This window comes from Agelaius tricolor, unplaced genomic scaffold (assembly GCF_023055355.1).
Source record: "Agelaius tricolor isolate 1412-34295 unplaced genomic scaffold, bAgeTri1.0.p SCAF_38, whole genome shotgun sequence".
Taxonomy (NCBI): domain Eukaryota; kingdom Metazoa; phylum Chordata; class Aves; order Passeriformes; family Icteridae; genus Agelaius; species Agelaius tricolor.
Window position 1 is genome coordinate 2,700,899 of NW_027269298.1, and position 25,715 is coordinate 2,726,613.

Below are 25,715 nucleotides of genomic sequence, written 5' to 3' on the forward strand. Positions count from 1 at the left end.
CTACATCCCCCCCCAAAGTGGGGGAAACACCACAAAACACCCCTGGAAGCAGGGAGGGGGGAAAGGCAGGGGGAGCTGGGCTGGTTTTCACACCTCTTGCACTCAGCTTTTCCCTCCTGAGCAGAACAAAACAATTTTTTTCCCCCAGAAATGCTTCACTCCAGGCTGCTCTGCCTGCTTGGATGCTGATGGCTGTGCAGCCCTGAGCCCCCATCCCATGGATGCCAGCAGATGGTCCAAAAGCACGAGGCTGTGCAGGCTCTGGAAGTGGCAGCAGACAGAAAGTCTGCAGTGAAATTCACCCCCCTCGAGCCTTTTTTGTGTGTGTGTTGTGCTCACCAGTGATGCTGGGAGGGACAGAGAGGCTTGGGGTGGAGGAAGCTCTCAAAGCTTCACTATTTCCACTCGGGAGGAGGATGGACAGTGGCAAATGGAACCATGGAATGCTTTAGGCTGGAAAGGACCCTAAAGATCACCTCATTCCAGCCCCCTGCTCCACGTGGGACAGGGACTTGGTGGGCAGTCACAGCTCCTGGGACAGTTGATCACTAATTTTTCATGGTTTGTCCCCGTTTCTCTTTCCAAAATAAGGAGATGGGTTGAGATAAAAGTTGCTCCACTTCTCTCAAAAAACTTTTTGGCACAAAAATGAAGGAAAGCTGCCAGGGGTTTGGAGGCTGTTGGGAATTCTGTGGATGCCCTGGGGTCTGTGGGAAGCTGGTTCCAAGAGGCTGAATGCTCCAGAGAGCAGAGCCAACCTGAGCTTATCTCAGCTCTGAGCACTCCTGAGGCTGGATAAAGGGCATTGTTTACCCAAGAACAATGTGGGGTTAAAATTTAGTAAGTCCTTGTGCAACTCTTGATGGAGAGGCAGCAAGGACAAATAAACATCTCTCAAACACAGTCAGAACTCAGGCTCAGTGTTTAATTCATCCTCTGGAAATGCATCTTGTTTATTGCCATGCATTGCAGGGGCTTGGAACAGCAGGGGTCTGATCCACTCCAAATTTCAGGCAAAATAATATGATCCTCATTGTGCTCTTGTTTGTTCCTAGGAGAGAACACAAGGTCAAATCTTCAACTAGTACAAAGTTTGCTCTGAACTACTGAGTTGCTTTTTTTGTTTGTTTGTTTGTTTTAGTTTTTTTTTTTTTTTTGCTTTTTTCTTATTGGGGTTTTTTGTTTGTTTTTTTGTTTTGTTTTGTTTTTGTTTTTTGTTTGGTTTTTTTGTTGTTTTGGGTTTTTTTTGGTTTTTTTGTTTGTTGGACAAAGTTTTTCCTCTGCTCTCCCTCCCTTTCCATGCCTCCCTCTCCTTCCAGCCCAGGGTACCAGAGGATTTGTGTTTCCTCCTTGGCTGATAAAGGCTTCTAGCAGCAATTAAAGCTGGGTGGCCAAAACCAGCAGCTCCAAGGCTGAAGGTTGGGATGTCTCCTCTCTATTCCACCCCATGGAGACTGAGTGGGGTTTTATTTGTTTGTTTGTGTTTTAGGGTTTTTTTTGCTTTTTTTTGTTATTGTTTTTTTTGGTTGGTTTGTTTGTTTGTTTGACAAAGTTTTTCCTCTGCTCTCCCTCCCTTTCCATGCCTCCCTCTCCTTCCAGCCCAGGGTACCAGAGGATTTGGGTTTCCTCCTTGGCTGATAAAGGCTTCTAGAAGGAATCAAGGCTGGGTGGCCAAACCCAGCAGCTCCAAGGCTGAAGGTTGGGATGTCTCCTCTCTATTCCACCCCATGGAGACTGAGTGGGTTTTTTTTATTTGTTTGTTTGTGTTTTAGGTTTTTTTTTTGCTTTTTTTCGTTATTGTTTTTTTTGGTTGGTTTGTTTGTTTGTTTGTTTGACAAAGTTTTTCCTCTGCTCTCCCTCCCTTTCCATGCCTCCCTCTCCTTCCAGCCCAGGGTACCAGAGGATTTGGGTTTCCTCCTTGGCTGATAAAGGCTTCTAGAAGGAATCAAGGCTGGGTGGGCAAACCCAGCAGCTCCAAGGCTGAAGGTTGGGCTGGGATGTCTCCTCTCCACTCCATCCCATGGAGATGAGCAGGGCAGCAGCCACACGAGGGAGATCCAGCTCCCTCCTGCCAGGGGATGCTGCACTGAGAAATTCCCTTCTCTGGGAGCTGCTCCAGGCCCATCAATTTCACAGAGCTGAGAGGGAGCAGTGCCAGCTTTATTGACAGAAACTCACAAACTGGGTCAGGCTGCCCATTCCCCCTGCCAGCACTGAGCTCTCCTCATGCTCTGGGGGGGTATTTGGGGGCAGGAGCTGGACACACACTGGCTGTGCTCAAACTGCCCCAGGGCAATGCTCTTCTGCTCCAGGATGGGAGCCAAGGCTGCCCTGAGCCAAGGGTTGGGCATGGAGAGGGCTGGGAGAAAAAGAGATTTTTTGGGGTTTTTGGATTGGGGGTTCAGGGGGCAAGATGGAGGAATCTGGGCGTGCCCAGCCTTTCTCTTTCTTCTTCTTCTTGGCCTCCATCTTCTGCTATGATGGTGGCACTTTGGGATTGGTTTAGAGTAGAAGCTCACTGTCTAACACAGGTGATAGGTATTGGGAAGGAATTGTAAACATTGTACAGGGAGTTTTTAGTATAAAAAGATAACACTGACCTGGGGGCAGGCAGAGTGCCTGGAACTGTCCTGCTGGATGGATCTTGGCTGGACAGGAGAAAGAATTTTATAGCTAAGAAACAATAAACAACCTTGAGCATGAGAATAGAAGAGCTCTGACTCCTTCTTCAAGTGCCAGGCCGGGAAAAGAGAATTTCTATCCCATCTTGGGGTCACTGTGAGCAGTGTGAGAGTCCTGAGACCCTCCAGAGCACAATCCACCCACTGGCAGCACAGAGGTGCCCCTGTGGGGGAGGATCTGCCTCCCTGCCTCCCTGCACCCAGCACCAGGGGGATCTCCCCTGGCAGCCCCAGGGTGAAGCTCCTGCTCCGTGCTGGGCCCCACGTGCCCCTCACAGCATCCTCCACCCCCAACAGCCCTGCCACTGCCACCCCCATTTGTCAAGACTTTCTAAACCTTCTGATGTTTTCATTCTTGTAACGAGCTTTCTCTAATAACTCATTGTTTTGCATTCTTTTGTGGAAGAGGAGAAATTTGATGGGCTGTTGGTTTGTCCGGTGTCACTGGAGAGGTGGCACTGTCAGCCTCCAACCCGCTGTCACTTTTAGAAACCTATAAATGTTGGAGTCAGAAAATAAACTTCCCTTTTTCTGCCTTGAGGACAGCAGTGTGTGCTCATGTTATTTCATGTCCTGTAGTGACACTGGCACGGGGTAACCTGCCCCTTGGACACCTGTTTTGGGTGCTTTGGCTGCTGGGGTCTCTGGCACAGGATGCTCCTGGAAAAAAAACCCAATTCTTTCAGGGAACAGTCCTCCCTCTCTGCTTAATTGGGATGCAGGGATTAGGAGTGGAATAGGGGCAGAGTGGGGTTGGGGGTGGCTTTGGCTGTCAGGGTCTCCACTACAGGATGCTCCTGGAAAAAAACCCCAATTCTTTCAGGGAACTGTCCTCCCTCTCTGCTTAATTGGGATTCAGGGAATTAGGAATGGGGTGGATGCTCAGCCTGTCCCATGTCCCCAGGGTGTTTGGGATGCAGGGAATCAGGAGTGGGGTGGATGCTCAGCCTGTCCCATGTTCCCAAGGTTAATTGGGATGCAGGAATTAGGAATGGGGTGGATGCTCAGCCTGTCCCATGTTCCCAAAGTGTTTGGGATGCCGGGATTAGGAGAGGGGTGGATGCTCAGCCTGTCCCGTATCCCCAAGGTTAATTGGGATGCGGGGATTAGGAAGTGGGGTGGATGCTCAGCCTGTCCTGTGTCCCCAGGGTGTTTGGGATGCAGGGATTAGGAATGGGGTGGATGCTCAGCCTGTTCCCTGTCCCCAAGGTTAATTGGGATGCAGGAATCAGGAGTGGGGTGGATGCTCAGCCTGTCCCCTGTCCCAGGCTGTGCTGGGCTCTCTGGGGGGATGCTGGGGTGGCTCTGTAGGGCAGGGAGGTTTCTGTGCCCTGAGGGCATGGGCAGCCTCTGTCCCTTCTCCAGACCCTGTCCCATGCCAGGCCACCCTCCAAGGCACCCCAGTGTCACTGAGTGCCACCACAGCACCCTGGGGACAGTCAGTGGGCCAGGCAGAGCCAACTGCAGGGATCAGCGACCCCTCCCCGCCTGCATGCTCGGGAGGGCAGCAGAAGGACACGAAAAGCTGACTCGATGATGGCAAGCAGGGCTCTGCCAGGGCTTTTCAGAGCCCAGGGACCCGGCTGAGGGTCCTAAACCTGTCCCCAGAGCTCCTGACAGGCCCCTCACATGAGACTTTTCCTGAACGTTCCCTACTGCTCCCCCCTCCGCTGGTTTCAGCACCATTAAAATGTTTCCCACCACCACCTCTCTCAATTACATGTTCTTAAACAGTCATTCAAGAGAATTCCCCATGAAATTATTTTGATTTCCCGCCCCTCCATCTATTTCCAAACTAATGAGATTAATTGAAAGCTACAAACGTTTTCCAAGGGCCCAAGGCAAAAGAAATGGCAAACACATGTAACTCTTCCCAAGGATTGCATCCATCCTCCCTCCTGCCTCCCAGCTCAGAGCATCCCTCCCGACATGGGGCTGCATTTTGCAGTCTCAGAAGGTGCTCAGGTTTGGAAAACCTTTGATATTTTTTCCCCCTCCTCCTTTGAGGAAGGAAAAAGAAAGTGCCTGAGGAATGAGAGCTGTCAGAGGCAATAATGTGAGACCTCACTTGTGGCTGGCAGGCAGAGGGGGGGGGATTTTGAGGGGGTTTTTCTCTCTGGCGTGTGGCGTTAACTGGGGAACTTCAAACAGAGGAACGAGGAGGAATTTAGGAAAGTTTTACCTCTTTCTCTCAGCCTCCAGATAGGGAAAGGAAAAGGAAATCTTCCAAACCCTATAAGCTGCAAAGCAAAGCTGACAATTGCCCTGTTCCCCTCCCGGGCGTTTGTCTGCTCCCGGTGTTGGATTCCTCCCATGCCGGGGTAATCAATAGGACAAATCTCAGGTGTCACTCCTCTGCTGGCCCCCAAGGCTCCTCCAGGGCTGATGACAGCAAACAGAGGGGGCTGGGAGCCTCTGAGTAAGGATAAATAAAGGGAGAGGTTTGTTACTCTGTGGTGGAGCAACCTCTGAGCATCACCTTCCCTCAGGTGCTGCTTTAAAACAGGGTGAGAGAGAAAACCTTAAACAAAACCCCACCAGTAAAGCCCCAAACCCTGCAGGATTCCACGTATAAACGCACCCAGCAGTGAGGAAGATGGTTTTGGAACTGCAGAAAACATTTATTTTCATGGAACTCCCCCTCCTCCAAAGCCCAGTTTGTGCAAACACAGGGACTGATGAGGGCAGGAAGAATGGATTTGCTCCTGTGCCACGAGGATTTTTAGCCTCACTCACCGTGGAATCAGGGAATTTGGGGTGGAAAGGACCTTAAAGGTCTTCTCCCACTCCTTTTCATGGACAGGGACACCTGCTGGACCAGGCTGCTCCAAGCCCCATCCAGCCTGATGAGGCTAAAATCCATGAGGATTTTTAGCTTCACTCACCATGGAATCAGAGAATTTGGGGTGGAAATGACCTTAAAGGTCTTCTCCCACCCCTCTGTCATGGACAGGGACTCCTTCTGCTGGACCAGGTTGCTCCAAGCCCCATCCAGGCTGGCCTTGGACACTTCCAGGGGCTCAGAGGTGCTCCCAAGCCCTCTCCTCACAGGACAAGGATGGATCCCCACGGGAGCAGAGGGAAGATGCTGTGAGATGCCCATGGAGGTGAATCACTGCCTTGGAAGGGTGCCCAGCAGAGTGAGGATCCTCCCCATCAGGGGACCTGGGTGGCCGAGGGACAGCCAGCACAACAGCCTGGCCAAAAATGACCCATCCTGCGGTGGATCCCCTCCCCAGCAGCCTCTGACAAGTTAAAAAGCTCCAGTTTATTAAAGATCCATTCCTACCCTCATAAAAGCTGCCTTGTCTGGTGGCTGGAGGCTGCAGGATGTTATGGTTGGAATGTTCCTCAGCCCTTGTGTCATTTAGAGCCCCACCAGCTGTGCATCTGCAAGGAGCTGGCTTTTCCCCACCCCAGACAGGCAGAGGTGATGTTTTCTGTGCTCTCCATGATGTCACCAGCTCCCCTTTGATGTGTGCAAGGCAGGGACCTCCAAGGCTCACGGCTCTGGGGGCAAATTTGTCTGAGCACTGCTTGGGAGATGGCCCAGGAGAATGGAGGCAAAATTAATTGCTGGAGGGGAGAGGCTGATCCCTGTGTCCTTGTGTCCTTATTCATTAGGGCTGTGGTGAGCCAGTGGCATAAAATAAAATAATAAAATAAAATAAAAATAAAACAAAATAAAATAAAAATAAAACAAAATAAAACAAAACAAAATAAAATAAAAATAATAGGGAGAAGGAGAAGGAGAAGGAGAAGGAGGAGAAGAAGAAGGAGAAGAAGAAGGAGAAGAAGAAGGAGAAGAAGAAGGAGAAGGATGAGAAGTAGAAGAAGATGAAGAAGAAGAAGAAAAAGAAGGAGAAGAAAGAAAAGAAGAAGGAGAAGAAGAAGAAAAAGAACAAGAAAAAGAACAAGAAGAGGAAGGAGAAGAAGAAGGAGAAGAAGGAGAAGAAGAAGGAGGAGAAGAAGAAGGAGGAGAAGAAGAAGGAGAAGAAGAAGGAGGAGAAGAAGAAGGAGGAGAAGAAGAAGGAGAAGAAGAAGGAGGAGAAGAAGGAGAAGAAGGAGGAGAAGAAGAAGGAGAAGAAGAAGAAGGAGAAGAAGAAGAAGGAGGAGAAGAAGAAGTAGTCACTTCCATGAAGTTTTCAATAATGGGGCATAAGGGTGGATTTTTCCCCCTGTTTCACGTGGGGAGAATGGAGACACAGAGCAATGAAAGGTTTGACTTGACAAAATTACACAGGATGGTCCCAGCAGGGAGCTGGACAGGAGCAGATCCCTCCTGATCCCTCCTCTGTGCTTCCCCACAGCCAAACCCCACATCTGCAGGGGTTTCCTCATGCAAATCCTTCTCTTGGGCTGGCTGGGGACAAGGGACACTGCAGGGGTGGCCAGGGCAGTGGTGGAGCTGCCCTCGGGGTCTGTGGGACACAAATGTCTGGGGTCTGCTGAGTCTTCTGCCTCCACAGCACAAACCAACCTCCCAAACCGCTGGGAAACACCTTGATCCTGGTGGGGTTTTTGTTTTGGTTTGTTTTTTGTTTTTTTGGTTTTTTGGGGTTTTTTTGTGACAGCCTCACTCCCAGCACCCCATTCCATGCTAGGCACTAAGGGTTCTCCCAAGGCACAGCTCAGATCCTCCCTGGGGACTCCTGGTCCCTCTCCAATGATCTGGATTTTCCAAGGACAGAAAAGAGCTGGAGGCCAAACCCTGATTCAACATCCATGATAATGAAATAAATGAATATATTTTATGCAATCCCTCAGCTCTGTCACCTTGGGGTCCATCAGAGACAGCTGGAGCCCATCCTTCCACCCAGGCTTGGAGGATCCTGGTGGCTCCTGAGGGGTTATCCTGGGTTAGATGAAAACCAGCCCTGTGACATCAGAGAGGGCCCAGCAGAGGCTGTAGGAACAGTGAGTCCCCACCACTCCCACCCTGGCCACTTGCTGGGACAAATCCCTGTCCCAGACCTCCACAGGAACAGGAATTTCTGCAGGTATTTATCCTGCAAGCAGCCCAGAACTGGATTAAGATAAGGTGGCGATGTGGAAATGCCTGTCAGGCCCACAAACCTGCAGGGCAAATTAAGCAATCATGTTCCCAGGACATACATAAAAATAAGTAAAAAAAACCACTATTAATCCATAGCAACAAAAGGAGATGGCATGGCAACAGCAGCAACTGCAAAACAAAACAGCAACGAGAGGAGGGGAGAGGAGGGCACAGGAGGGGACAGGGAAAACCAATCCCTGCTTTGGCTTTTTGGGGATTTTTAAGGACCCCCAAAGAGTTTTTTTGGGAGATGTTGCATCACAGGTGGGGGCAGGCAGAGCATGATCTGGGTCCCAGATCCTGAGGGCTGGCAGCAGAGCAGGGCAGGCACCTGAGGATCCCAAATCCAATTTGTTTTGGTTTTTATTTTCCTAAATTAAACCAAAACATCAACAGCAGCTCTTAATTACCTCACACAGACGAGCTGCTCGTGGCACTGCAGAGGGAAAAAGCACCTTTTACTCCTTAGGGCTGAACTTCTGTAGCTTTGCTGGATGAAACCACCCAGCCCAGGAGCCAGCAGCTCCTCAGGGGCAGCTGCTTTGCTCCCACCCCAATAAAAAACGACGCTTTCAGCTCTCAGGAGGGCAACATCCCTCTAGGAAACAAACCTGGGCTAAACTGAGCCTGCAAACAGAGCTCCATGGCTGTTTTGAACCCAGGCAGAGCTGCGGCTGCGTGGGAGGAGCGTGATGGAAATAAGCCCTAATGGGTGTTAATTTGGAGTGGGAAGTTTGTGAGTCAGGCAGGGGTGCAGGGGAGGAGTGGGCAGCAGCCACGATGCCAAGCAGGGCTGAGCTCCTGCTGCCTGCTCAGAGGGGTTTTTGTGCTCCTGGCAGGGCTGGGAGGGTTTGGAAGGAGGAAGGGATTGCATCCAGGCAGTTTGGCTTGATCAGAAGCCACGCTCAAGGGATGGCTGTTAAAAGGAGATTTTCCATGCTGCGAGAGCCAAAGCAAACACGGTGAAACTTAATTAAATGCCTGCCTGCTAAAATAATAATTTTCTTATGAATTGAGGAAGGTAAAATACAATGAGAGATGGACCTGATAAAGGAACTGTAATTCTCCAGGAGAAGCACATGGGTGAGGAGCACAGCAAAGGGGCTTTGCTGGTGGGGAAGGTCCTTCTCTTTACCCTGCTGCAGATCCAGGGCTGTGCCAGCTGCTGAAGCCCTCACAGACTGCCTGTCTCCATCCCAAAGCATGGACACCAACCCAGGGCTGCTCCAGGAATGGTGCTGCCTGAATTCCCGACAGCAAGTGGAAATATTAATGCTTGTCTAAAGCAAAGGGTGAATTAAAACCACCCCTGTGAATGGCTGGGATTTTCATTCTGCTCTTGCTGGTGCTGGGGAGAGGGGAGGCACCTCCTCTGGGGGGGAACAAGGAACTTCTGCATGCTGAGAACTTGCTCGGTGCGGCTTTGGACAGGGGAAAAAAATCAGCTGGAAGAAAGCCCTCCCAAGAAAGTGGTGACTGGTAAAATCATCATCATCCAGACAGCCCAGGAGAATCATTCCAGGAGGTAAAGCTGGGTTAAAAAAAAGAATAAAAAAAAAAAGGAAAAAAAATTAAAAAAAAAAGAGGTCTTGAACCATGCACCTGCAGGATGGGGTGTCCCAGAACAGGAGTGAGTGCAGTGTGTGCTCCTGCTCCCAGGTCTGCAAACTGCAGACACAAAAGCCAGACAGAGATTCCTGCTGAAAGTGTCTCCCTGAATGTTATTTCCATTTAGAAAGAGGAAAAAAAGCTTAGGATGGAGGGATGGATTTAATCTTTAAAGGGCTGGGAGTCTGCTGCCACTGCTGCTCCGAGCCCAGGGTGTTCAGCATCTCCAGGATCTCAGAAAGAAAAGGTTTCCATCCCTCCCTGGTCTGGGTTAGGACTAATAAAATGCAGCAAAATGGAGAAAATAAGAAGAAATTTGGATATTTTTGGGGGTTGGCTTCATCCCAGCACTGCTGGCTCCAGCCAGTGCATTTGGCTGCTTGGGTTTGACTCGGGGTTTGTGGGTTCAGTACTTTTATATACCTCAAACCCATAGGGGAAGGGTTAGGCCAAACCCCTGTTTTTTCATTAGTTTAATAAATGTGATCATCTCCAAAAAGTTCAGTTTTCTAACCTACTCCAAATGCAGATATTCCTTCCCTCTCAATAAAAAAAGCCAAACCCAGGGACTGAAAGACTGGATTTGGACCCTACTTTATTTGGCATTGACTCCTGTAGATACACTGAACATTACTTCATGGCTGCAATTAGAGAAATAAACCCACTAATAAAATAAACTAATAACTTTTACCCCTCTTTGTCTTTCTCTGGGAATCAGGAGTGGCTTAGCCTGTACAATAATTATACTGTAAGCACAGCAAAAAAAAAAAAAAAAAAAAAAGTTCTTGACTCCTGCCATTCCCAGCCCTTCCCACCAAAGGGGGAGAAAAAAAACCCTTGGCAGTAAATTAAAAACAGTTTTATTTACCTTGAACTACTCAGCCAAGAATGCACATTATTTAGGGACTGGAATAAAAAGCCATTCACTCTAGTTCAATTGGCCATTTAGTTCAATTTGTGTGTGTTACTGCAGGTAATTACTATGGTAATAATGTACTGTAATCTGTGCTGATTTGGAACTTGTCCTGTTTCTGTATTAATAATAAGTGCCATATATGTACTAATTACCAGTTTGTTACCATGGTTATTTGCGTAGATGCCATGTTAATGATACCCTGGAAACATAAAGCAATCACATTTTTGAATTAAATCTTTGTGGCCTCTTTAGTGCTAAAAGCCCAATTCACATAAAATAATGATGAAGAAAATGAGCTCATCGGGGCTGCCTCGCCAGCCAGCTGATTAGCCGAGCTGCATAAATATATGGCTTTGCCATACTGAAAAATTAGAGCCTCCAAAACATTTTCCATGGTTGCTAAGTAACTCCCCAAAGATGACATCACTTACAGGAACACGCGCTGCCAGATCTGTCATGCACACGTATTTATAGAGCCCGGCCCCACCAGAGGTGTCAGGGGCTGGCTGCCAGCCAGGAACAGGGGGCAAAAAATGGGCACATCCCTCCTTTCCCCCCTCAGCCTCACCCACAGGCAGCCCTGGCCCTGTGGAGGCAATGCAGAGCATTCATTTTTTGGGATTATTTAAAGCCAGGAGGGACCCGTGCGATCCCTGCTCGGCAATAATTTCACACTGCGAGGCCTGAGCTGGTTTGTGTCTTTTCTTCTCTTGCAATTGAGCTGAGCAGCACATTTTGGGGATGATTTGTTGGGGATGTGGACTGGAAGGGACAGGCTCCTGCTGCTTCCCAGGCTGAGGGAACACCCTTGTGTGTCAGTGGCTGCTGGGCAGGCACCTGGAGGTTTTGCATGGGGTGATGACCCACGCTGTTATCCCTACAGCCTCCCATCCTGCTTTTCCTGCCATTCCCACACTGCAGCCACCTCTCTGGCCGTGCTGGATGCACATCACAATTAAAAATAGTTCCTTGGCAACAAAGCCATTCCCTTTTCCCCGAGCTTGGAGTAAACAATGGGTCCTTCCTACCCTGAAATTAATGGCAATTCCTTAAGCAGATGACACTGGGAAAAGGGCTGGGGAGAGCTGCAGCAGGGAGACTCCGTGACCCTGCAGACAGCCTGTGGGTCCCAGCCTGATCCCTGCTGCTGTGGGTGAAGCCTGGTGTGTCTGGAGCTGTTTCAGACCCATTGGGAGCAGCAAGAGCCAGAGCTGCAGGAGGGACAGGGGTTTGGGCACCCCAGAGCAGCTGCAGATTGGAGCTGGGGGCCTCCTCTCTCACTGGCAGGGTCTGTCCAGGAGAAAACGAGGAGGTGGGAAGGAACATCCTGAAGAGTGTGCCTGGGGGAAGCCCCTGTCCTAGGAGGACAGACAGCCCCTGGAATCCTGGCCAAAAGCCCTGGGGAAATCACCATATCCATGGGTGAAGCGCCCTGCCCCTCAGCAGGTCAGGGATGAGGCATCCACTGGAGGGTGTCCCGAGCTTTCACCCATTAAGGAAGCCCTGGCCCGGGGTTGTGGTTTTCCTCCCGTTATCCTCTGTTTTCCTCCCTCTGCTTTGGCCCGAGGCCATCGCAGCGTTTCCTTCCCTGCTCCTGCAGAGCCCAGTCCCACAGCGGATGCCATGTCACTTGGAAAGCTACTTAGTGCTCTTTATTATCTGGTCATTATTTTTCCACTGAAGCCTGAGATAAGCAAAGCATAAATCAAACGAGAACAGGAGCCACTTGGAGCAGGTAAAGCATGGAAAAGATTTTAATCAGCGATTCTGGGCAAGAAAAGCAAAAAGAGGGAGAGGAAGGGAGGAAAGGGGGGGGAAGAGGAGGGGGAGAGAAACAAAGAAAGGGAAAGAAACACCACTTGTTGTTTGTGGGATGAAGACAAATGTTTCCAAAGCCACATTTTGCACATGACGCCCAGTAAAAGCTCTTGGTTTGATTATTAATCACAGGGCAGCCTCCATCCATCACTCCATCCCTCCCGAGCTGTTTGATGTGCCACCCTCTGCCCTCCCCTCCACAGCCCCCGCACCGGGCAGCTGCGACAGGGGGACAGCAAAGCCCGGGAACTTCTTCCAGTAAAGAAAATGCCATCAAATTTGCAATTTCCCAAATAAATGGAGGGGGAAATAAATAAGAGAGAGCATCAGGGAAGCTGCTGCCCTGCCGGTTGGATCCCTCTGCCTCTCGAGACTTCTGGAGAGCTGCTGACACTGGGAGCGTCTTCTGAAATGGATGGACTTTGCCTCTTGCCTCATACATCTGTTTAATGACCTCTCCTCGCAGGCACTTGACACGTGATTTATGGGATATAAATTTTACCTCTTCGCTGCTCCTGGTGTCGCAATCCCCGCGTTCCACAAGGTGAGAGCGCCTCGCCCCGCCGGGGTGGCTCCCTCAGCTTCCTGCTCCATCAACTTTCTTCCTCAGGCCCTTCCTTTAAAAACCAAAAATAAAAAAAAAATAATAATAAAAAAACCCAAACCAAACAACCCCAACCCCCCAAAACCCCAACCCCGAACAGACCTTAGAAAAAGAAGAAAAAAAAAAAGTGTTTTTTCCTCTCTGAAAGAAAACTGCTGCTGACACAGCGTTCAAGGCTGGCGGTGCTTTTCAGAAAAAGCAAACAGCAGCAGCCCAGCCGATTTCCTGCAAATAATAATAATAATAATAAATACGTATATAAATAAATAAGTCCTTAATTCTTTTACTGGCATCTGTAGCCTCTAATTCATAAATTCATCAGGACTTTCCCAGGATGTCAGTTTTGGCAAATGAGCCCTGAGTTGCTTCATGCTAATGGAGCGGTGGGCTGCCTGACCTCAGGAAATAGAGAGGCCAAACATGAAAAAACAGAGCCGGGTTCAAGGCTGGGGCTGTGAACCCCAGATTTGAGGCTGAGGTCGGCGAAGGGTCAGGGAAGCATTGTGTGCAGCGCGAGGGAGAAACGCTGGTTTCTATTTAAAGCCTTTCATGCGGCTGCCAGAGCGCTCTGGGCATTGTGTGCGGGAGCAGCCCGGCGATTGAGAAATGCGCCCTGGAGATGCTGACTGCAGGAATGGGGAAAAGATTGGAAACAGCCACGCTCACGTGTTGCCAGCGAAAGCCTCCCCTACCTTGGGAAGAAAGGGAGGGCGAGATCCGCCTGGCTCTTTTCAGCGGCTAACGCAGATGGATTTGCTTTGGCGTTTAAGGGTGATGGATGTGCCAGGTACTATTCATTAGGAATGATTTGTTGGGGCTAGCCTAGCTCGCCTGCCCATTAGGACGCATTTACTTCGCAGGTTAGTAATGATGGGTGCGCTTAATAGTTCCTAAGTATCAGAGGGCATTAAAAAGCCCGGCAAGAGAAGGCTATCGATATTTACAGCTTCAATTTGTTGGGGGAGGAAAGCAGCGGGTGTGCCTGGAAGGGGTGTCCGCCCCAGCCCCTGCTCCTAGAGGTGGGTGTTGGTATGGAGAAGGCTGGAGCAAGGGGGAATAGCTCTGGATCCAGTTGAGCTTTGCCCCCAGTTCACCTGAATGATGTGGCAGTGGCTGATTTTTGGCTCTCTCTGAGGGAAACTGAGGCCCAAACCCAAATCTGAGCACACAGACCCAGCAGCAGCCCCAGGTGGGCCAGAGTCCTGTTGGGTTTGCCTCTCCAGCAGCACCATGGGCCACGATCAGAGGAGCAGGAGGTCATTGACTGAGGGATGATTATGGCTATTACATCCCAATTCCCTTCCCTTTCCAGCTCAGAGCAGGCTCAGCTCGGAGTGAGACCCTGCTAACAGCCCTCAGCCATTCAGCTAAGCCCCGATTTTTCATTAAAATAGCACATATGGCTATCAAGCACCACAAGGTCACGGGGCTGCATTGTCTCAGCTTAATATGATGCCATTAAGGCTGGACCATCACGTCTCCCATACAGCAGGTTCAGCAGCACAAGATCAAGCATTGGGCAAGACTGCAATTTCCTCCTGTCCTCCTGCTATGATCTTATCAAAGCCTGACTGATCTCCATGTACCAAATCGTGCTGGAGAGCATTAAATATCGAGAGAGGCTCCGTTTGCAGCAGCCCGTGGGGAGGGTGGGTCACACCCGGCTCCCTTTGTGTCACACCATCCCTCTCCTGCCTCAAGCAGCCAGGCTGAGAAATCTCTGTGAGTTCATATTTTATCTTTACCATTGGTGGTGGGTTTTATTTTGAAGCCTGACCTCTAATCAAGCCCACATGGGTGTGATATTGCTGCCCTCATAGCCACAGTGCTGGCCTGAGACCCTTGGCGTGGTGGCCATTCCTGCTCTCTGCAACCTTCAGCAGCCCTTTTATTCGTCTCTCAAATAATCAGGCAAGAATAATTCACTTCTTCCAGCTTTTATCTTCCTGTCTGAGCTACAAGTGCCTGCATGGAGTCCCTTTATTTCACCATGCAGAGTTCCTGGCCTGGCAGGGCCCTGCTCTCCCTACTCGATGAGATGCAGGAAGGCTGGAGAACAATTATGGAGCAGAAGCAGAGGTAGGAAAAGGCAAGATTGGGAACTGCCTGGTGGCTTTATTGAGCCAAAAAGAGGTGGCACTCACTGAGTCCCTGGCACTGGCAGCGGGTGTGTACGTGTGCCCAGCTGGGAGGTTTCGTGCAGAGATGAAAGCGTGTAAATAAAGGCAGGGTTGTGTGAGCAGCAGCCCTGCCAAGGAGGAAACATCTCACAAGGTCTCCAGCAGAAGGGTTTGCAGAGCAAACACAAGTGTTGCTCCATCTCAGAGGACGCCAAGCCCCCCCTGAGAGGGACGTGGTGGCTTTTTTGGTGAGCACACATGGCCATGCTGGGGCAGTGAGGGCGGACAGGGACCAGAGGGTGGCAGTGGGAAGAGGCTTCCTGGCAAAACAGACTCACCAACTCCCCAGAAATAGATAAAAATGCAAAACCCAAGCTCTTCTGCCACCATTTGAGCCAGAAGAGCTTAAAAGATAATGAGCTAATTGAGCAATGGAGGCCATCTCCCCATAGCTATGTGTCAGCTCCTATTAAATCTGCTCCAGAACATTCACTGAGAATACACAGACCCTCTCTGGAGGTATTGATCATTTATTTTCCGGGCCCTGTGCTGCCCCTTCCCTTGGGCAGGCAGGGATGGAGGCTGAGGGTGGCTTCCCCCACAGACAGCCCGTCAGCTGCAATTGTTTTCTAGTGAAAATAGATGTTCAGTATTGATCCCTCTCCCTCCGTGGAGTCCGGGGGCCTTCTCCTTAGTTACTCTAATAAAACACAACTAATTAAATTTGTGCCTTGCTTTTTCAATATTGCATTATCCTAATTACTAATTAAGGGGGACCACGTGTAAGGGGGAGGCATTATTCCCTGCAAAAGATCCCCCTAATGGCCTAAATGACATCTCGGGGAAGGAGGAAATCTTTCAGCAAAGGCCAAGACTGAGGCTTGGGAAAGGATCCCTGGGGGCAACTTAACGAGGAGAGGCTCTTTAACCCTTCAGCTTCTGCCCTGGAATTTGCTGAATCACAGGAAAACAGCAGTGCAAAGCTGTCCTGCACGTGGCAGGCAGGGAAAAGGGAAAATTGGGGTGGAATTGAAAGGAATGGGGGGATCTCTGTGTGGAAAGCATGTCAGGGAAGAGTTGGGGGAGAGGTTTTTCAGGAGGAGTGTGTTGCCCACTCCCACATTGTGGCCGTGTTCACAGGGGTCTGAGGATGAAGGAAGAAGATCTGACTCCATGTTTCAGAAAGCTGATTTATTATTTTATGATATATATTACATTAAAACTATATTAAAAGACTAGAGGAGAGGATTTCATCAGAAGGCTGGCTAAGAACAGAAAAAGAAAGAATGAAACAAAGGCTTGTGGCTCACAGAGTCTGAGACAGCTGGACTGTGATTGGCCATTAATTAGAAACAACCACATGAGGCCAATCCCAGATGCACCTGTTGCATCCCACAGCAGCAGATAACCATTGGGTACATTTTGTTCCTGAGGCCTCTCAGCTTCTCAGGAGGAAGAATCCAAAGGAAAGGATTTTCCATAAGAGATCTCTGTGACACCCCATGTCCTCCCACACATCTTGGACTCTCTGGCCAGTCTGGGGACATACCAGAGCTGGGCCTTGGCAGGGAGGAACGAGGCCCTTCAAGCCTGGACCCGACATCCTGCCCTGGTCAGGGCTGTGCCAGAAGGGCTTTGTTCTGCTCCAAGTGGAATTAAACACACAGAATCCCAGGGGGCATTCTCTGGGGCACTGCTCTGCGCCTCAGGAGCTCCAGGTAATGCAGCACTGGGAACTGTGCTGAGCAAGGGACTCCAGATTAAAGCCAGGCTTAAAGCAGACTGCTGGCAGAGCAGACTAAGCTAGTCTCTACACAAAGATCTTTGAATAAATCTCAAACTTCCTTTAACACTCCCCAGGGACTGAAGCCTGTGCTGGGCTCGCTGAGCCCCTCCCAGCTGGAGTTCACCAATATTTTAATTTCATTTTCCACGTGAGTCGTGGCTGTTCTGGCTCTGTAAGTCCCCGGTTCATTTCTCACATGGCTCTTTTTAGAAACACGCTTTTCCCCCTTAAATATGTGGCTTGGAAGTGTGAGCTGAGATTTATGCTGAAAGGAATTGGGGAAGAATAGTAAATAGGTACTTGTGGGAGGAAAAAATAATATTTTGGGCATTGTAGAGAATTCTGCAATGCTGGGACTCAGGAAAAACAGCACGGCCACGGATTTTGGCATTTACTGGAGCTTCCCAGGGCAGTAATGACCCTCCACCTTTGGGATGAAGTTTTCAGGTCTCCATTAAGGAGGAGCCACCAGCATCTGACATCTGGGGAAACTGAAGCATCAAAACAGGGACTGTCACAGGTCAAGCACCTTCCAAACCCTCCCCATTTCCCTTTCCATGGTGGTTTGTGTGTTGCTTTATGGAACACTGCTACAGACAGAAATTGGCCAAGGAATCATTAATGGAAATTTCAGAAGACTCCAAACAATATCAATGTCTACGATTTGGCATCCTGTTGGTTTCCATTCTGCCCACAAATGAAACTGATCACGGCTCTATTTTGGCTTATTTTATCTCTCCCTTCCTCAGAGTGATTGAAATCTTAATAATCAAGGATAATATCCACGCCAAAGTTTTAAGCAATAAACATATAAACAGAATGAAGAGAAGCAGAATGCTCACGTCTCTCAACAGTGCAAATGGTTCAGTTTTATTTTGCTGTAGCAGATGTTAAGTTTCCAATAATAAAATAAAATAAAAAATCTAAGGGAGACATTTAGCAAAGTATAGCTTTACACTCCAGAGTTATCACTCCAATTTCAACTGGGACCATAAAGTTTTATGAGCTATTAAATTGCCCTAAACCTCCTTTAACACACCAGCTCTAATGCTGGAGATTAACCATTTAGAAAAAGGAGGTTACCTTAGCTGGGACTGGGCCGTTTTCCTGCACTCTGATCCAGTCAATAACACTTTGCTGTGGCAGAGCCATTTGCTGCCTGTGTGGTTGGTAATTAGCCCTCATGCCCTGCAGGTAATGCAGCTGCAGGAGCTGCCATCCCTCCCACAGCACCGGGAGCATCCACAGGATGGGGATGGATGCTCAGGAGGGCAGAGGGAGCAGCTCAGCTCCCTGGCTGGCTGCATTTTGCTTCCCCCCATCCCTTCACCCATCCAAGAGGGGTGCTCAGGGTTTCTTCTCCCTCCATTTCACAGAATTCCAGGCTGGATTGGGTGGGAGAGGGTTTAAAGCTCATCCAATCCCACCCCCTGTCATGGGCAGGGACATCTTCCACTGTCCCAGGGTGCTCCAAGCCCCATCCAAGCTGGCCTGGAACATTTCCAGGGATCCAGGGACAGCCACAGCTGCTCTGGGCCCCCTGGCAGGGCCTCAGCACCCTTAAAGGGAAGAATTCCTTCCCAACATCCCACCTGACCCTGCCCTCCTTGTCAAAATCTCTCTCCAGGCTTCTTGTAAGCCCCCTCTAGGTACTGGAAGGTGCTTCATGAAACCTTCTCTTCTCCAGGCTGAACAATCTCCAGCTTCCTTTTTGTTTGGGTGACAAATCCATCTGCACATGGTCTTTGAATGTGTTTTATCACCTTGCAGAAGAGATCTTTGATTCTGGCCTGAATGCCCTGGATGCTGGAGCTGCCTGACTCAGGAAAAGGTGAAGCATCTGCTCCAGTGGCACTTGCAGAGCTCTCTCCAGAGAGGAGACTTAAAACCACTCCAGCCTCATCCACAGAGTGTCACAGAACCTTCCAGAAGCCCAGGGTTGTTTGACTGATTTTTAGATAGGCACAAACCCAGGAGCAGAGGTGGCCTGGATCCATGGGATGACCCTCAGCCTGTCCAAGGGGACCTGTGGGGCTCTGCCACCTGCAATCTGCCAACTTCACCCCCTCTGGGCACTAAACCTCTGGCCAGGTCATCATTTTGCCTGCAAGGTAGTCCAGCTGCCGGGCCACATCTGGGAACATCTGTCCTGAGAGACCTGGGGCTGTCTCACGCTGATGATCTGCAGGGATCTGGCGTTTCTCCTAAAATTTCTGCTCTAGCTCCTCTTCTGCCATCAGCTCTGGAAAGCCTCTCCTGCCTGGCTGGCCTGGAGCCCTGCTGAGGGCTGGGGTGCAGGAGAGGGCCCTGACATGAAATCAGAGCATCCCAGAAATCACAGAATGCTTCGGGTTGGAAGGAAACCTTCAAGATCATCGAGTTCCAACACATTTCCACCTTTCCCTGGTGTTCCCTTGGACTTTTTGGGACCTTGTGGGAAGCCACCAGCAGGAGAGATGGGAGCTGCTCCCCAGGAATGAACAGGGACCACAGAGGCCAGGGAAGAGCGGGGCTGGAGCATCATGGCTTGGGGTTAATGTGCACCAGAGCCAGGGGACGGAGAGGCGCTGGGAGAGGGTGGCTCCTTCCCGGGAGGAGTTTGGAAAGAAAGGGTAACCCCTGCTCTATTTTTGAAAGAAATGTCTCAGAGGCCTTCTCCTGCATCCTGCAAAGGCACTGCCAGGGATCTGCAGCAGCACAGGGGGGGCTTGGCAGCCCTCAGGGGTGGGAAATGCCTCCTCCCAAAAGCCCGATTCCCATTTCCCCTGAGATAAGAGCTGGTTTTTCCCCCCTAAATTTTTTGAAGGCATTTCCTATTTGGAGCCTTTATGGATGGTTTTCCCTGGCCGAGGGCTGAGCAGTCACCTCCCCAAGCCAGGCAGGGTGGCTTCCCCACACCCACACTGTCCTTAAGAACCTCGGGGAGATGCTTCAAAGCCTCTGGTACCTGTGAGAGGAACAAGCCAGACCCCATCATCAGTCTCCTACATCACAGCACAGCCCACATTCCAGGTGGGGCTCCTCTGGAGAGCCTTTGCTCTCTTCCCAGCCATCTGCTGTGGTTAAAATCCTACCTGGGACTTGAATTCATGTACAAGTTGGTGCAACAGCCCAGCCTGTTCTGGGGAGCAGGAGGAGGTCTTCCCACTTTGATCCTTCCTGGCACTTTAAGGACATGGTTCACCAGGTCTGTGCACACTGCAGCCTTTTTCTTCTTGGTTAAAAAGATGCATTTTGCTGTCTGAGGTGCCTCAGATATCAGCAGAAACTGCATTAAGAACAGCAGAGTTTTCCCTTTGAGTTCTCTTTAACTGCATTATAGTGCCATGAAGTTAAACATTACATAGGAACATAAATAGGGTTGGACTTGATAATCTTAAAGGTCTGTTCCAACCTAAATGATTCTGTGATTCAATCCAGCAAGCCCCAGGCTTCAGAGAGGCTCTGACTAAGCCAATCTTCAGCAGTGCAGATGTGTCCCATGTCCTGTGTGACAGAAAAACAAGGTTTAACTGATGTAAGCTCGGAGAATAACAGGGCAGTCCATCTAAAATTAGCTGGAGGTTGAAACTTTTCAAGCCATTCCTTCTTCTGCAAGTGGGGAAGAAATCCCTCAGCTGTAGCACCCTGCTTTGCTGTGGATATTTCAGTTGAGCAACTTCTGAGGCTGAGTCAGAGAGATTTCCTAACACCTCTTCCCTGCCTGCACTCCCCAGACAGCAAACACCAGCTCTGGGAGACACAAAACCACTGCTCTCACTCATCCCAGCTGGGGCTGGCCAGCCTGGAGCCACATGCAGATCCAGTGGTTCCCTTCCCAAGGCTGACAGTTTCTCTCTGCCATTTTAATGGGAAATGGGCACCCCGTGGGACGAGGGACACCCTAAAAATTCTGCATATCCTAATAGTGCTTGAGCTCTCTGTTTTCTTCTTCCCAAGCCCCCTCTGTTGGGTTGAGGCAGCCCTGGTAGAGCAGCCCCATTCTTTAGTGGCTCCTACAAGAGGAATTTCCTGGGAAGCAAATCCCATCTGGAGCAGGGAATGGTCTCACGTGGCAGCCACGATGTCCCAGCTTGGTCTGCTGGGGTGTCCCCACATGTGTGTTGGCCTCACTGTTGATCAGAGGGAGCAGCAGACCCAACACCCCACCAGGTGCTTTGTTATGAAACCTTCATGGTTGAATTAAGGACAGGAAATGCAAGGTCCTGTCCAAACCAGAGGCTGGGCAGCATTTCCAGCCCGTTCATCGGCCTCCTGCAGCTCCTCTGCTCTGCTCCTGCTGTATGAAGATGGAGAATGCAAATAGCATGGTGAGAGATGTGACCTTTTGGCTGAATGTCACCAAGTCCTGCAGCACTGGGAGTGTTTGCACTCAGCAGTTAGCTTTAGCCTCTCCAGTAATTTATACAGATCCCTAAAACTCCATGGGATGACTCAAAGATGGCTTTGACCTTGGTTGTGCTGGTGGTTTGATGGGCTGCAGCTCTTAAATGTTGTGTTCCTACCAGCAGTGTTGGCCTCTCAATTTAGCAACCCCTAACACGGACCTGGGTCTGCCCCTGCCCTGAAAATGCCATGGTGGAAGGGTTGGGAGAACCAGCCACAGGCTGGAATGGAGCCCTCCAAAGCCCTGGTGTGATGTTTGGTGTTGGAAACCTAAAATCTAAGGGAGTGAGATTGAAATTCTTGAGGGATGTTTTAATTGATTGTGGAATTATAGAGCCACAGAATGGTTTAGTTTGGGAGAGACCTAAAAGTTTATCCAGTTCCACCTTCCACTATCCCAGGTTGCTCCAAGCTGGCCTTGGACACTTCCAGGGATGGAGCAGCCACAGCTGCTCTGGGCACCCTGTGCCAGGGCCTGCCCACCCTCACAGGGAACAATTCCTTCCCAATATCCCATCTAACCCCACGTCCTTTCAATTCAAAGGCATTATTTTCCAATTTAAAGCCATTAATTGATGAATCAGCTTCCAAGGCAGCCCACAGCATCCCTCTGAGTGTGTGAGGAACTGGGAATGACCACACCACGTGCTGCCAGTGTTTCTCCAGAGTGACAAACATTAGAAACCAAGCCCAAAACGGAGCTTTTGAGGGTGCTGCAGAAAACCTTGTCCACACTGCAGGAACCTCAGTGCTCCCTCAGCCCTCACCTCCCTGTGAGGGGGTTCCCAGGCTGAGCTGGTCACAAACTTTTTTCCTGTATGGATTTCATGCTGTTTGAGGAAAAAAGCTGCTGTCTGAAGAGGAGCTCCCTCCTGCCAGGCTGCTGGGCTGCCTCTCTGCAGTACCAATGTGTGGCTTTTGTGCTCCTCTGCTCTGGCTGGAGCTCTGCTGAGTCTCATCCCAGCAGACAGGCTGACACTGGCTGCCTCCAGACCGTGTCCAAATCCATCTCTGCTGCTCTGCAAGCAGCTGAGCCACGAGCACAGAGACTCCCAGCCCTGGGAGGGGGTCTGGGCTGAGCTTTGGAAGGGCAGGGATGGAGCAGGGAGGGGTCTGAGAGGGGCTCCAGCAGCTCAGCCATCCCGGGTGCCTCTGTCCATGCTGTCAGGCTCCATCCTGCCACTGCCACTGCCATCCAAACCCTTTCCTCCTCCTTTTCATCCCTTATTTTACATGCCACAGCCATCCTGTCGCCTGCCTCTCAGCGATGTTGCTCAGAAAAATTAGGGCAACTGCTGCACTGGGTTTTTATTAGTATTGCCAAACTCTTTCAGCATTTTTAGAAAGGGCTTGAAAAGGAGCCAAGTCGTTTCTCCTTCTCCTGTTTCTTTTCCTCCACCTCCTCCCTCACCACCACCCCCCTCCCCTCCTCTGTCTGTGGATGCTTTGGGATGAATTAATTCAGACGTGCGGTTTTGAATGTTTTTGGCTCCTGGTTATCGAGCCATTCAGCAGTTCTGAGAGCCTCCCCCACGGGCTGTTATTGAAGCAGACAGAGAGGGGCGGAGGAGATGGCAGCGCCCTGATTTGTTGGCTCGTTGGTTCTGCTCCTGCGAGCCGTCCATGGGCTCAGGTTTCCCCATCCCGGCTGACACGGACAGGAGGCTCCAGAACGCTCCTCCAGGAGCCAAACCCCGCTCGGCATCGCTGCTGCTGCCACCTCGGAGGAAGGTGTCCCATGACGGGAAGGTTGGGATGAGGTGGGTCTTTAACGTCCCATCCAGCCCAAAGCATTCTGTGAGGTGAGAAACAAAAATGGAAAAGTGGAAACAAAAATGGAAAAGTGGAAACAAAAATGGAAAAGTAGAAACAAAACTGAGATGTTTGTCGAGCCGTCCATGGGCTCAGGTTTTCCCAGCCCGGCTGACACGGACAGGAGGCTCCAGAATGCTCCAAACCCCGCTCGGCATCGCTGCCAGTGACACCTCGGAGTGCCTGGTCTAGAGGAAGGTGTCCCATGATGGGAAGGTTGGGATGAGGTGGTCTTTAAGGTCCCATCCAGCCCAAAGCATTCTGTGAGCTGAGAAACAAAAATGGAAAAGTGGAAACAAAACTGAGATGTTTGTCGAGCCGTGCATGGGCTCAGGTTTCCCCATCCCGGCTGACACATCCAGGAGGCTCCAGAATGCTCCTCCAGCAGCCAAATCCCACTCGACATCGCTGCCACTGCCACCTTGGAGCAGCCTGGTCTAGAGGAAGGTGTCCCATGCTGGGAAGGTTGGGATGAGGTGGGTCTTTAACGTCTCATCCAGCCCAAAGCATTCTGTGAGGTGAGAAACAAAAATGGAAAAGTGGAAACAAAAATGGAAAAGTGGAAACAAAAATGGAAAAGTAGAAACAAAACTGAGATGTTTGTCGAGCCGTCCATGGGCTCAGGTTTTCCCAGCCCGGCTGACACATCCAGGAGGCTCCAGAATGCTCCAAACCCCGCTCGGCATCACTGCTGCTGCCACCTTGGAGCAGCCTGGTCTAGAGGAAGGTGTCCCATGCTGGGAAGGTTGGGATGAGGTGGGTCTTTAACATCCCATCCAGCCCAAAGCATTCTGTGAGCTCAGTGGAAACAAAAATGGAAAAGTGGAAACAAAACTGAGATGTTTGTCGAGCTGTCCATGGGCTCAGGTTTTCCCATCCCGGCTGACACGGACAGGAGGCTCCTCCAGGAGCCAAACCCTGCTCGGCATCGCTGCCAGTGACACCTCAGAATGCCCAGTCTAGAGAAAGGTGTCCCATGATGGGAAGGTTGGGATGAGGTGGTCTTCAAGGTCCCATCCAGCCCAAAGCATTCTGTGAGCTGAGAAACAAAAATGGAAAAGTGGAAACAAAAATGGAAAAGTGGAAACAAAACTGAGATGTTTGTCGAGCCATCCATGGACTCAGGTTTCCCCATCCCAGCTAACACAGACAGGAGGCTCCAGAATGCTCCTCCAGGAGCCAAATCCCACTCAGCATCGCTGCTGCTGCCACCTTGGAGCAGCCTGGTCTAGAGGAAGGTGTCCCATGATGGGAAGGTTGGGATGAGGTGGGTCTTTAACATCCCATCCAGCCCAAAGCATTCTGTGAGCTCAGTGGAAACAAAAATGGAAAAGTGGAAACAAAACTGAGATGTTTGTCCCTGTTTTGCCTTCGCCTGCCCCACTCCCCTGTCCCCAAGCCAGGCTCTGGCACCACTGTCAAGTGTCCCCAAAAGGTATTTTTAGCCCCAAGAGCTAATTCAGCAATGAGCACATGGAGAACACCTTCTGTCTGATCCTTGGGCTGGATTTGATTTCTCCTCCTTGGAGAAGGGGATGTGCCCCAAAACCCTGGTCCAAGGGCAGCCCTGCTCTCCCCCAGCCCCACGGTGACCCCCGTGCCAGGGCAGGCTTGGTGGGCACTGAGCCATGGGCACAGCCCAGCTCACCTCTGCTAAAGGATGGGTGAGCTCTGGATCTCCTGGGGCCTCCCAGAATACAGAAAGAAGCAGAAATAATCACAAAATCCTCCTGAAAAGCACTTCCTACCCATGCCACTCTGGGGGGAAGCACTGAGACTCTTTAATCATAGGGAGGATGGTTAGAATTCATTCTTTTCTCAGCTTTCTAGTAAAATTTTAAAAACCCACCTGAAAATCTCATTATTCCCTGTCAAGGCTTTCTTTGAGTATTCCTCTGCTCTGATTTCATACTGGGCTAATACCTACGAAAAATATTATCTATCTGCTTGGCTTCCTGCCACCCCAGCCGTGTTTGTGCTTCAGTGGGGGACAAACCCACTCCAGTTTATTTATGTAGCTGCTCAAGACACCCCTCCAGAACTCCCCTTGCTCTGAACTCACCCAGGTACAGTAGGGCCCACTGGAAATCCCACATGGCTTTAAAGCATCCCCATGTGCAAGGCATGGCCCTGCAGGCAGAGCTCTCTTGCTGGAGCTCTGCTCAGACATCTGGGCTTTAAACAGCAGGGGGAAAAGTGCAATACCCTGATTTATGCCATTCACAGGGTGGCATTGGGAATTGGTATGAAGTCTTTGGGTGCAGAAATTCCTGTTTTCCTCCTGTTTTATCAGCTTTACTCAGAAGGTACCATGTTGAAATGCCAGAGATGCAAACACAGACATCAAGGGGCTGCAGTGGATTTTGGAGCTTTTTTTTTTTTTTTTTTTGTGGAATCACAGAACAGTTTGGGTGGGAAAGGACCTCAAAGCTCATCTCATTTCCACTATCCCAGGGTGCTCCAAGCTGCATCCAAGCTGGCCTGACACACTTCCAGGGATCCAGGGGCAGCCACATCTGCTCTGGGCAGCCTGTGCAGGGCCTCCTCACCCTCCTAGGGAAGAATCCCTTCCCAACATCTCATATAACCCTGCCCTCTGGCAGTTTGAAGCCTTTCCCTATTGTCCTGTCGCTCCAGGCTCTTGTCCAAAGTCCCCCTTCAGCTCTCCTGGAGCCCCTTTAAGCACTGGAAGGGGCTCTAAAATCTCCCCAGGGCCTTCTCTTCTCCAGGCTGTTTTAGCAATATAAGCTCAGAGGCACAGAGGTTTTGAAGATCTAATTCCCACTGTTGTAATTAAAAATCCTCCTGAGATTTGCCACCAGAGCCCTACTGGGCTGATGCTGGGGCTGTGCTGAGAGCTGACCACACCAACAAACCCTGCAAGCACTTTTTTTCAATTTATTTCTTTGGGAAAGGGTTAAAGCCCCT

General features: G+C 50.3%; 1 long non-coding RNA gene across 1 annotated transcript; it reads right to left on the reverse strand.

Annotated features, from left to right (window-relative positions):
• Positions 1 to 911: 911 nt before the first annotated feature.
• On the reverse strand, positions 912 to 12,792 carry LOC139603279 (uncharacterized). The gene is made up of 3 exons (XR_011683640.1): positions 12,582 to 12,792; positions 2,601 to 2,643; positions 912 to 1,051 (listed from the first exon to the last, which is right to left on the reverse strand). It is a non-coding gene; the product is annotated as an uncharacterized lncRNA (long non-coding RNA).
• Positions 12,793 to 25,715: the final 12,923 nt, after the last annotated feature.